Genomic DNA, 12180 nt, shown 5'->3' with positions numbered 1-12180 from the left:
GTGGAACTGTGGGCACATCACTGACCTTCTCAGAGCCAATTTCCCAGTCCCTGCGGGGCTGGCTTGGGGTGAACACCACAGGAGAGGAGGTGGGAAGGCACCGCCTTGGCCAAGGGGAGCTCCCAACGCTGTGCTCCTCACGCACGCAGGTGCCTGCCCCCGGGGCTGGGTGGGGTCAGGGTGGGTCTGTTCCAGCACACTTGCTTGCTCTGACCTCAAGACACCTCCGAGGGCAGCCCACCCCCTCCCCCCGCCACCCGCCCCGGCCCAGCTCAGGCCTCACCGAGCCGCCCGCGCGCGCCCTCTGGTGGTCATTCTGCACACAGATCCTTGCAGGTCTGAAACCAGGCTTCCAGTTCTCAGGTGGTCCCGAGATTATTAGTCCCTCCTGTACCTCCCTCCTCGCGGGCCGCCTGGCCCCGACTGTCTCAGAGCTCACCCTTTTCTCTTGCCTCATCTCACTCGGCTCCTTCAGCACACTCCCACGTCAGGGCCTTTGCACCTGCCGCACCTCCAGGCTGGAAGCTCCCGACCCCCAGAAATCTGCACGCGGCTCCCTGGCTTCACTCAGGTGTCTGCGTCTGTGGCCCTCCGTGGAGAGGCTCCTGTGCACCTGCCTCACAGCGCCCCTGGCCACTCAGCACTGCCACCTCCTGTTAGAGCCACACTGACATCATATGGCCTGCCGAATTCATTGTTTCTCTGAGTCCATACTCAGGTGCCTGGAGGGCAAGCCCGGGTCTCTGGTTCACTGCTGTTCCCACTGCCTGGCCCACGCCAGGTCCTCAGTAACCAGTTGAGATGGACAGACACGACAAGGCCATCCCGGTGCCGTCACTGGGAACGGGAAGTCATGGAAGCGTCATGTGTCCCTGCCCCCGCCCCCTGCCCTCATCTCGGTCTCCCAGAGCTTAGCACAGAGCAAACATCTGAGAGATCGCGCCTGGCTTGCAGTCAGCCTGCGGGCACACATATGAGGTGGCTGGTGCCAGGTGCCCAGGGCAGGGACACCTTTCCTGCCCCTAGGACCAGATATGACTCTACACCTTTATCGTCTCTTGCGGCTGGGCGCCGGGGCTTGCTCCGTGTAGAAATGGGCTCTAGCGTGAGGATCCACACCATGCAAATTGACGAACTCCATCTCTCTAGCCCCTCATCCTCTGACGAGCCGTCACTTAATGCCTTTGAGCACACGCTGGCCACTAACCGGGTACCTGCACACACAGGCCACAGGGCCTGGCATTCGAAGGGGACTGAGGGGCTCCCATAGCCACAGCCCCATCTTACAGCTGGACCTTGGACTCCCCCAAGGGCATCCAGGACGCCTTAACCCCCCCATTATCCCTTTCCTCCCCTGCCCGCCCTGGGATGTGCGCCCACCAAAGCAGTGACCCCGGCAGGTTGAAGGCCAGGGTAGGGGTGAGGGCACCCTCCTCCTGGGGCCCTGCCTGACACTGGCCTCCGCCTGCTTAGCCCACTGCTGCTCCTCTTCTCCTTTTCCTCCTTCCCCATTTTATCTGGAAGGCAGAGATACAGAGACCTTGCACCCACTGCTTCACTCTCCAAATGCCCGCAACAGCCAGGGCTGGGTAAGGCTGAAGCCAGCAGCCTGGGGCTCCAGCCTGGCCTCCCCGATGCGTGCTAAAAACACAGCTGGTCCAGGCCGAAGCCAGAAGCCAGGAACTCCATTAAGTCTCCCATGTGGGTACAGGGACCCAAACACCTGGGCCCTCACCTGCTGCCTTCCAGGTACGTTAGCAGGGAGCTGGATTGGGGCGGGACAGCTGGCACGAGACCCAGCACTCCCATATGGGTTGCTGGCTTTGCAGGCAGCAGCCTAACCACAACGCTGGCCCTGTTACGTGGGGCTTTCTTGTTAATCAGCTCTTGCATTAATGAGGTTCCTAGGCCCATCCAAAAGAACTCTGGGGGGAAGAGGGACTCCCTGCCTGCCTCCCTCCCTCCCTTCTGTATGAACTGGCTCAGTCCATCCTCCCTGTAGGAGGAGGACAGGCAGGCACAGACAGGCCCAGCGGCTGACCCCAGAGCACACCGCGGGGGAAGCAGCAAGCAGACTTGGGAGCCGAGGTCACAGGTGTGAGTCTTGGCTCTGTCACCTCCTGTGACTTCACTCCCTTCCTTCCTCATTCATTGACTGGGATGACCGTCACAGCCCGGTCCATTCATAGGTCCAGTGACGTAAGGCTTTGAACATGGTGAATGGCTAAGCAATGGCAGGGAGTCTCAGCGGCTGGCTCTGTTCCCCAGTGTTTATTGCTGTCTCCTGCCTCTGGGAAGAAGTTCTCGGCTGCCTCTGTGCGCCAGCAGGCTCGGCCAGCGTTCCTTCTCTCGCTCCTGCTCCTCCTCAGGACTTGCTGGGGTGGGGTGGGGGGCTATGGAGCCCAGCCCCAGAGAGGGGAGGCTTTGTCCAGGCTGAGGCTCCCTGAGGGGCCCAAGCCCCAGGGCATTGGGAACACTGCCAACCGGAAGTTCCCAGGAATTTGGTGGTACTTGGTGCAACAGTGAAGTCGCTGCTTGGGGTGCCCGCAGCCCACAGCAGAGCGCCTGGATTCCAGTCCTGGCTCTGCCTCCCGCGTGGCTGCCTGCCAGGGAGCATCCTGGGAGGTAGCAGGTGGCGGCTCAAGTCCTGGGGTCTCTGCCACCCTCCTACCCACTTGGGAGACCTGGACTGAGTTCCTGGTTCTGACATTGCAGCCATCGGAGGAGTGAACCAGTAATGGGAGATCTCCCTCTGTGTGTGTGTGTGTGTGTGTGTGTGTCTTTCTCTCTCTCTGTCTTCTCTAACTCTTTCAATTAAATGAATCCTGAAAAACAAACAACAAACAAGCAAATGGAACACACTCCAACCTGGGAAATGGGATTCAGGCTGAGTTGCAACAGCCCGCAGTGAACTATGACGCAAGATTGGGCTCTTGCGCTCTGTCTCTTCAGGTCTCTTACCAGTAATGATGGCCTGTGTTTCTAGTCACAGGAACTCACGTGTTTCAAAGGGACAGAAAGAAAGGCGGCTAGAATGTCCAGACTAAATTGAGGAATTTCTCAAGGACCTGAGTTCCCGGCACTCACGCGGTTGGGGTGAACAGAAGTGAAACCACTACTTTGCACGTTGAGATGCATCGAGCAGTGCTCCTGGGCAAGCAGTCAAGAGAAGCCAGAAGCCCTGGACAAGCTGCTGCGTGGGAGGAGGGCTCATTGCTGAGAGTCAGGTCTAAGTTCACGGGAGTCCGAAGCTTATGGGCAAGCAGCCCAGTGCAGGGCAAGCCTGCGCGGTCTTTGCACGGGCTCCCACCATCGTAGCTGCCCCCCCCCCCCAGTCCATTTTCTGTTGCTCTAATAAAATAAAAGAATGAGAAATCGATAGAGAGTAGAGGTTCAGCAGCAGGCTAAGCTGCTGCTCGGGATGCCTAAGCCCACGTGGGAGTGCCCGTTCAAGTCCCGCTTTCAGATCCAGGTCCCTGCTCCCTGCCACCCGCGTGAGAGACCCGGATGTTGTTCCTGGCTCCTGGCTTCAGCCTGGCTAAGCCCCAGCTGTCATGGGCATTTGGGGAGTGAACCAGCAGATGAAAGGATGGGAGGTTCTTTCTCTCTTTCTCTCTCGCCCCCTCCCTGCCTCTGTCACTGCCTTTCAAGTGGATAAACATAAATAGTTTTTTTAATACCCAGCAACATGTTTTGGTAATAGCACAATATTGGAAATGACATAGGAGAGACCGTGTTCTCCAAAGATGGATACAGCACCATCACTCAACCCCCATGGGCTTCTCACAACATGACCATGGCATCCGCCATGGAGAGGTGAGGTCCATTCATGCCCTTGGAGCCCCGGGCAGACCCCTGTGACCGCCACAACCAATAGAACACACCGGAAGCGAGGGTGTACGGCTCCCAAGACCAGGTGATAAAAGGCGCTGAGTTTCAGATGGCCCACGCTGTGGCCAACCAGTGGCCACACCCGGGCGGCTCTGTGGAGAGGGCCGAGTGGAAAAGAGCTGAGGGCCCTGGTGTACGCCGGCACCCACGTTCGGCCATGGAGTGAGTGACCTGGGAAATGGACCCTCAGTCCCAATCAGCTGCAGGTGGCTCCAACCTTGGTCAGCAGCTGACTGCTGTTGTGTGAGAGGACCCACAGGAGAACCATCCAGCTGAGTCTTCGAGATTCTGACCAACAGCCCAGAACCATAATGTATATGCCCATCCACAGGGAGTAAACATATTACAATACTTGCATGCAATTAAACACTACATAGTGCTAACTTGAAAACTCTCCAAAAATATTTGTTAAGTGAGAAATGCAGGAGCTGGCACTGTGGCGTAGTAGGTAAATCCCCTGCCTGCAGTGCTGGCATCCCATATGGGCGTTCGAGTCCCAGCTGCTCCACTTCCGATCCAGCTCTCTGCTTTAGCCTGGGAAAGCAGTAGAAGATGGCCCAAGTCCTTGGGCCCCTGCACCCATGTGGGAGACCCAGAGGAAGCTCCTGGCTCCTGGCTTTGGATCAGTGCAGCTCTGGCTATAGCAGCCATCTTGGGAGTGAACCAGCAGATGGAAGACCCCTCTCTCTCTCTCTCTCTCTCTCTCTCTCTTTCTCTGCCTCTCTGTAATTGCCTTTCAAGCAAATAAATAAATCCTTTAAAAAAATGAAAAATGCAAAGTGCAGAATAGCATACAACATGCTACCACTTGTGAAATCAAGAGTATATATATATATATATATATATATTAATAGAGAATATTTGGGCCAGCGCCTCTGCTCAATAGGCTAAATCCTCCACCTAGTGGCGCCAGCACACCGGGTTCTAGTCCTGGTCAGGGCGCCGGATTCTGTCCCGGTTGCCCCTCTTCCAGGCCAGCTCTCTACTGTGGCCCGGGAGTGCAGTGGAGGATGGCCCAAGTGCTTGGGCCCTGCACCCCATGGGAGACCAGGAGAAGCACCTGGCTCCTGGCTTCGGATCAGCGCGGTGCACCAGCCACAGTGCACTGGCTGCAGCGGCCATTGAGGGGTGAACCAATGGAAAAGGAAGACCTTTCTCTCTCTCTCTCTCTCTCACTGTCCACTCTGCCTCTCAAAAAAAAAAAAAAAAAAAAAAAGAGAGAGAGAATATTTGTACATACGAACAGATGCATATGGAAACAGAATACATCTATATTTCATATATATAGTGTGGACACATGTGTGCACACACACACAAGAGGGCTTCAAAAAGTCCACAGAAATGGTGTGTGTGTATGTGTGTGTGTGTGTGTGTGTGGTGTGTGTCTGTGAGAGAGAGAGAGAGAGAACATAAGATGTTGTTAACTGAGGAGGAGATCTGGATAAATTATGAACAGAGGTGGGAAGATGTCTTCTTTCTATTTTTAAAAAAGATCTATTTTATTTATTTAAAAAAGATAGATAGATAGATAGATAGATAATCTTCCATTCACTGGTCCACTCCCCAAATGGCCACGATAGCTGGAGCTGAGCTGATCCGAAGCCAGGAGCCAGGAACCTCCTCCGGGCCTTGCACGTGCAGGGGCCCAAGGACCTGGGCCATCCTCCACTGTCTTCCCAGGTGCATTAGTAGTGAGCTGGATAGGAAGTGGAGCAGCCAGGACTCGAACTAGCACCCATATGGGATGCAAGCACTACAGGCTCGAGTTTTAACCCACTGTGCCACAGTGCCAGCCCCACTGTCCTTTTTAATTTAAAGATTTATTTATTTTATTTGAAAGGCAGAGTTACAGAGAAAGGAGGACAGACAAAGAATTCTGTCCACTGGTTCATTCTCCAAATGGCTGCAACAGGAGCCAGGCTGAAGCCAGGAGCCAGGAACTCCATCTGGGTCTCCCATGTGGGTGACAAGGGTCCAAGCACTTGGGCCATCTTCTACTGCCTTCCAAGGTGCATTAGCGGGGACCTGGATTGGAGACAGAGCAGCCGGCTCTCGAACTGGCACCCACGTGGAATGCCGGCACTACGGCTGGTAGCTTAACCTGCTACGTCACAACTCTGGCCCCCAAGGGTGGGGTAGGGGGATGTCTTTTAAATTTTGAGCCCCATGAATAAAGTATCTATTTAAAAATAAATAAAGATAAAATTTGGAAAATTGTACTCTCTCCAGCCCTGAAACTTCACTTCCAGGAATTTATCGGCAGTAAATCGTCACGGCGGCGCTAGCAGAAAGGATGCTAGCAGGGCTTGGCTTGCTGTCCTGCGAAGGTGAAAGGCCCCTGGCTCGGTCGGCTGAGCCGGCGAGTGGCTTTGCGAAGGGCTCGGACGCAGGGAGTGATAAGCAGTTATGCAACGGGACCGCGAAGGCTGGTCTTTAAAGGGAATTTCATGACATAAATGAAGATTGAGATGTAGATTAAGACCCAGAGCCATGCAGATAGGTCTAGAAACGGAAATGTTACCAGCACCGATCTCCGGGAGGGCTGATGATTGTTGATTTTCTTTTTCATCAGTTTCCAACAATAATGTGCTACTTTGTAAAAACATCCGGCACAGAGAGTTTGTCTTCTCTTCTTTTGATTCTATTAATAGCAGATCTGGATAGAGAATCTGAAACTTTGTTTTCAAAGAGGACAGCATATTCCAAGGACAAAGATTACCAGACCCACCTCACTGGTTCAGGAGGACCCCCAGCCCTGTTCCAAGGAGTCCCAAGACTTCTGTGCCAATCTTGATCCCTCCCCGGCCAGGGGTGGGCATGGCCAGAGAAGATATCCTCTCTGCAGGCTGTGTCCCTAAACTAGCCCTGATGGAAACTTCCAGAATGTCTATGGAGGGAGCTGGCCATTCTGAGGAGTGGTCTTGGGACCGGTGAATAGCTTGCATTTCAAAGTCATCACCATGATTGCATCATAGGGTAAAACACAGCAAGGTTTGGGGGATGATCTGTGTCTCTCCCACCCCCCAAATTCACATGTTGAAGTCCTGACCCTCCAGTTCTGCAGGATGTGACAGGGAAAAACACGGTCGGCAGGGGCACACGGGGAAGAGTGGGAGAAGTGGTCTGGAGAAACCCACCCTGCGGACCCCTTGTTCTCAGCCTCGAAGCCTCACAGCCCCCAGCACAGCAAGACGAAAGTCAGGTGTCGAAACTGTTTGGCAGTGGTAGCCCCAGGAAAGAAAGCTTCCTAGAGCCGCTCTTGTGTCGGGCCAGTCCCCCGTACGCTCAGGGCCCACATCTGACTCAGGGCCCACATCTGGGGATGCACCCAAGCCCAGCTCGACAACATGAAATCAAGGGGCAGACTCCCTCTACTGAGCACTTGCTCACCGAGCGATACGGTGGAATCGTCACCTGCTGTCCCGTGTGCTGAGGCAGCCGGGCTGATGGAGAGCGCACAGGAGAGCATGCAGGTGGCAGCCGCACAGCCCACGCTGTGGAACCAACACCTGTGGCTCCCGGGAGATGCGGAAGTGTCCCTCATCCAAAGCAGAGACCACCTTCTTCCGCGGGAGGCTCTGAGGTGTGGGGCCGATGGTGGTTTGGGGTCTCTTTGGGGGCAGCCCAGATCCTCCCCATAGCCAGAGATCTAGAACTTATCCCACCAGCCCAGTCAGCCCTGGAATGCCCGGGGCATGGTTCCTAACGTGGCCTTTAGCTCCCTGTGTAGAAACGCAGCCTGCTCTCTGCCTCCCAGGCCAGCCCCCCAGCCCCGGCCTGACATCTTGGAGCTGAGGTGCACCTGCACACCCCCAGCCCCACTGCCATCGGAGCCTGGGGGATGGCTGTGCTCCCCCACCCTTCCAAGGGGCTGCCATGTGCCACACACACCCTCGAGATTTCAGAGCCCCCTCACCAGCGGTTTACAGAAACTAGGGTTCGGCCACAGGTGTCTAGTTGACATCTCGTGGACACTTGATAATTTCATTCTGACAACATACTCTCAACTTACGCTATGACATGCTGCTGGTTTTGGAGCTGATAACAAGCCCCTCCCCTCTGGCGCTCAGGTGTCACTGTGGGCAACACAGCACATGGCCCTGGGCACAGCCACCAGGGACCCAGTGTGGGACGTCCGCGGGCCCCTTTCCAGGAGGTCTCACCGTGCACTGCCGTGTCCACCTGCAACGCCCTGAGCTCCCTTGCGGGCCGTGGGGTAGGAGCCGCCATGTTTGTCTGCCTGAACTGCTTCCTGGCTAGTGCCCCCCGCCCCCCCTGCCCCGACCGGCGCCACCTCCTCATGCTGCTGCCAGATTATGCACCAGGCCAGATGAGCCCAAGCCTAGGAGAGTTACCCCCTCAGAGAATCCAAACTTCCTCCCCACCCATTACAGAGGTGGGACAACTGAGGCCCGGGGAGGGCAGAAAACCCTGCCGGAGCCCCCTTGCATGTTTTATGGATTTTTTCTGCCCTGGGCTCATGAAATGTCAGGGAGAGCTGGCAGCAGGGCGTCACCACCCCCGCTGAGACTCCCCGGTCTGTCGTCTGGCCGCACTTCTGCCATCTTTTTCTCTCTGCAGTGCCCTACAGAGGCTGTGGGAGGCTGGCTGGCTGGCTGGGGTCCTCCACCCCCATACAATCTGGGCAGCCCAGTGGTGTAAACAACAAACAACCTTTTTAGCACAAAGATGTCCCAGGAGTTGCTGTTTACCCGAAATTCAAGTACCAGGAGGCAGCCGCTACTCTCGTTTGCTGCACCTGGCCGAGCTCTTGGGAGCCCCGCCCCTGCAGCTGCGCGGTTTCCCGCACGCGTGAGGCAGCCAGCTGGGGACCTCCAGGCAAATGGTTTTGAACGAACAGCGGAACAGAGTCATGGTTCGGGGAATCCCCCCGACTGTCCCCACAACACAGGCATCGGCAAAGCAGAAACCCTAAAATAACACCGTGGGAGGAGGTTGGAAAAGGGGACAAGAGTTCGAAAGGCCGTGGGGAGGGCACAGCCCCCACCCGATCACGTGGAGAAGGCCACTGGCTCCGTGCCTCCAGAGACCCCCCACCCCAACACACACTGGCTTGGAGACCCCGGGGATGTTAGAGACCAGACCCAGGCCAGCCTGGGGTCTCCCCAGAAGCTCTCTGATCCTTCCTCTCCCACCCCATTCCCTGATGCCTTTCTTTTTAAAAGTGTTTTACTTATTTAGAGGAAGAGAGAATACAGAGAGAGAGGGGGAGAGAGAGAGAGAGAGAGAGAGAGAGAGAGAGAGAGAGAGACCTCCCCTTCACTGGTTCACTTCCCAAATATGTGCAATAGCCAGGACTGAGCCTGGCCGCATCCGGATGGAACGCCATCCAGGTCTCCCATAGGCATGGCAGGGCCCCAAGTACTTGAGCCATTGCCTGCTGCCCTCCAAGGGTGCACGTTAGCAAGAAGCTGGGGTCTGGAGTGGAGCCAGGCTGGGGACCCGGGCACTGTGTTATGGGCCGGGAACGTCCCCAAGGGGCACCTTAACTACTGCGCCGAACACCTGCTCCTTCCTCCCCCTTTCTGAGAAGAGGTCTACAAGGAAGGTCGGGCTGGCAGCCAGGTGAACAGGGCAGGTGCGTGGCTTTCCTGTGGGATCACCGTGGTGGTGGTGGTGGTGGCGGGGGGTACAGGAGGACATGGTGGCCAATGTTTGGCACAGCAACAGTCTCACAGTGAGTTCTGAGAAGGCAGGGACTTGGCCTTGCCACCGCGCCAATGGGTCTTCTGTGGCAGCTGCACTTGAACTTGGGCTGCCATGGTTTGCCATCCGCAGGAAGCAAGGCCTCCAGCATGGGCCCGTGCCCCCGATTAGAAAGTGCAGGGAGCCGGGGCGGCCCGGCAGGCCCGAGGGAGCAGGACGTGGACGTGCAGCTCTGGGCTTTCCATCTGGATGTCCATGCACAGGTGCGTGTGTGGTGGGCAGGCCAGGACTCGGGTGGGCCCCCCGGGAAGAGAAAAGGAGGCTGTGTCAGGAGTCCGTGGAGCACACTTGTCTCCTCTGCATTTCCAGAAATACCCACCGTGGTCCCCGCACACACGAGCTTCGGTTGGGAGCGAGGTGGGGAGGCCCCTGAACGGAAGCGTACTTCCTTGAACCCTTGGCTCTGCAGAGGCCCCCCGGGGTTGGGACACCCCGGCTTCGCAGAAAGAAACTGAAAGCCCTTAGGAGAAATGCCACCACTTCCCCTTCCTCCGTAAGAGGAACTTGGAGTCGCCAAACAGGAAAGTGCTGGGGTTTCTCGGAAGCCAGCACCCAGCACGGCCAAGAGAAACCGCAGGCCGGGCCGGCGGCTGGAGGGGCAGCCCTCGGCAGTCACGGGCTTTCTGTATGCCCAGGCTCAGGGCTGGGAAGTGGCCTACGTTTGTTCTTCCCTGCCACCTCCTCCACGGAGGCCTCCGTGCTGCCTGGGGTTCCCTCCCCACTGCCCGCTGTCCTCTAACCAGGGTGGTCTGGTTCAGTGTTCTGGACTCCCCAAGGCACCCACCACCCATCAGAGCTGAACCATCAGGTCCCAGCCCTCAGAGGGTGCCCAGTGGGAAGACACTGGGTGCTCGTGGCACGGGAGCACTCAGCGCTGGCTCCATGGCCCCGTGAGTTAAACAGAGGGCACTGGCAGGCCACGTGGGACGCTTGCTCCTTTCTGGACTAGAAAGCAGGCGCTCCGCCATGGCAGCCATGCAGAGGGCAACTGCCATAGAAGGGGAGCCAGTGCACAGGGACAGATGACCTCCAGGGGGCCAGCGCAGAAGGGGCAACACACCCTGGGGTCCTGGGCCCTAAGCTGCACACAAAGGCATCAGGGTGGTAGGTCCCAGGGTGTGGCTCCCACCTGTGGACACAGAATCCAGACCTTGCCACCAACACAAGACCCTCTGCCCAGCACCTCCGCTCCCGCTCTGTTTGCCTGCACCTCTGCCTCCTCCACCCGGCCACTTCCTTCCCACCCTATGGGACCCAACCCCAGTGCAGATGGGAAGGGGCTCACTGGGTGCACCCCTCTGAAACTCTGACCCACGTGCCTTTGGGATGGCCTTGTCCCCTGGCCACCACCCAGCCTGGGGTCTCCAGGGTGGCAGCAGCTGTGGGCTCCACACGTCTCCAACTCTGATGCAGGAACAAATGAACAAACAGGTGAAATGTGTGCGAGCTACCAGGCCTTGTGGCTGAGAGCCCCACGTGCCCACAGGCCCAGGCATCCACGTGTGGACGTGTATGCCCGCGTGCAGCGGGAGGTGACACGTGCACGCCTACCGGGTGTCCCTGAGATGTGTGTCTGCGGGTTCCTGCATTTGTCCCCCAGCATTGCCAACCACGGCCTCTGGACAGCAGGTGGCGCTGCGCCCCTCCTCTGCGTTTGTTGGTCCACTCTGCTGCCACAGGCTGTCAGGACCAAGTGGGCCTCAGCAGGCACACTGGCGCCCCGACCCCCCCCAACCCACAGTGGGGCAGGGCTGCCTGGGTCCCCAGAGGAGTCGGTCTGGTTTTCCCACCGAGCAGCCAGGACTCTGCCGTGGCGGGGTTCACACTCCAGCCCAACCCACGTCAGTGGCAGGCGGTATGCTCAGTGCTAAGCTGAACCCAACAGGACAGCTCCGGCTAAAAGCCTGGGCTCAAGTCCCATGCTGGCTGTCTGGCTGTGTGACCTGGGGCAAGTCTCTTAGCTTCTCTGAGCTCTTTTCCTTGTCTGTTAAGTGGGACGCATGGGGATCTGTAGGTTGACCCCGCGTGAACCGTGGGCCACAGGGGAACTCTGCCGTGGGGCAGTGGCTGTCAGAGCTGAGCCGGGCGGCCTTGTCCAAGACAGGCTGCAACTTGGTCACAGTTAGACCGCTGGCGGTGGGCCTGGGGATATGCATGGCTGTCCAATCCCCAGGTGTCCGCCTGGGACTCACATGTGGAGAGCCCCTGGGTGCAGGTCGAGTCTGTGTCCTCAGGGGACACACACAAGGTCACAAGTTACCCACAAGGCACAAAGCAGCCAGCCTCCGGCCAGCACGAAAAACAGGCAGACAGAAGGAGCGAGCGAGGGGCCGACTCCAAGGGCTCCGGGGGCCCAAGGAGGGGAAACACCCCCACACACATGGCCTGGAGTGGGAGGAGGAGGGGCCTCTGGACCCTGTCTCCCACCACAACTGTCAGCACCGCCCCGCCCCGCCCCCTCTGTGGCGCCGGCGGCGGCGGGAGGAGGTCCACCCAGGGCCCCGGGCACTGGGCCTGTGAGCTCCACGTGGCTTTGCCTGGAAGGGATGGGTCACTAAGTTC

The sequence above is a fragment of the Oryctolagus cuniculus genome, chromosome 5 (genome assembly GCF_964237555.1).
Source record: "Oryctolagus cuniculus chromosome 5, mOryCun1.1, whole genome shotgun sequence".
NCBI classification, from domain to species: Eukaryota; Metazoa; Chordata; class Mammalia; order Lagomorpha; family Leporidae; genus Oryctolagus; species Oryctolagus cuniculus.
The sequence above is the reverse complement of the archived record's forward strand: the minus strand, read 5'-3'. Positions refer to the sequence as shown.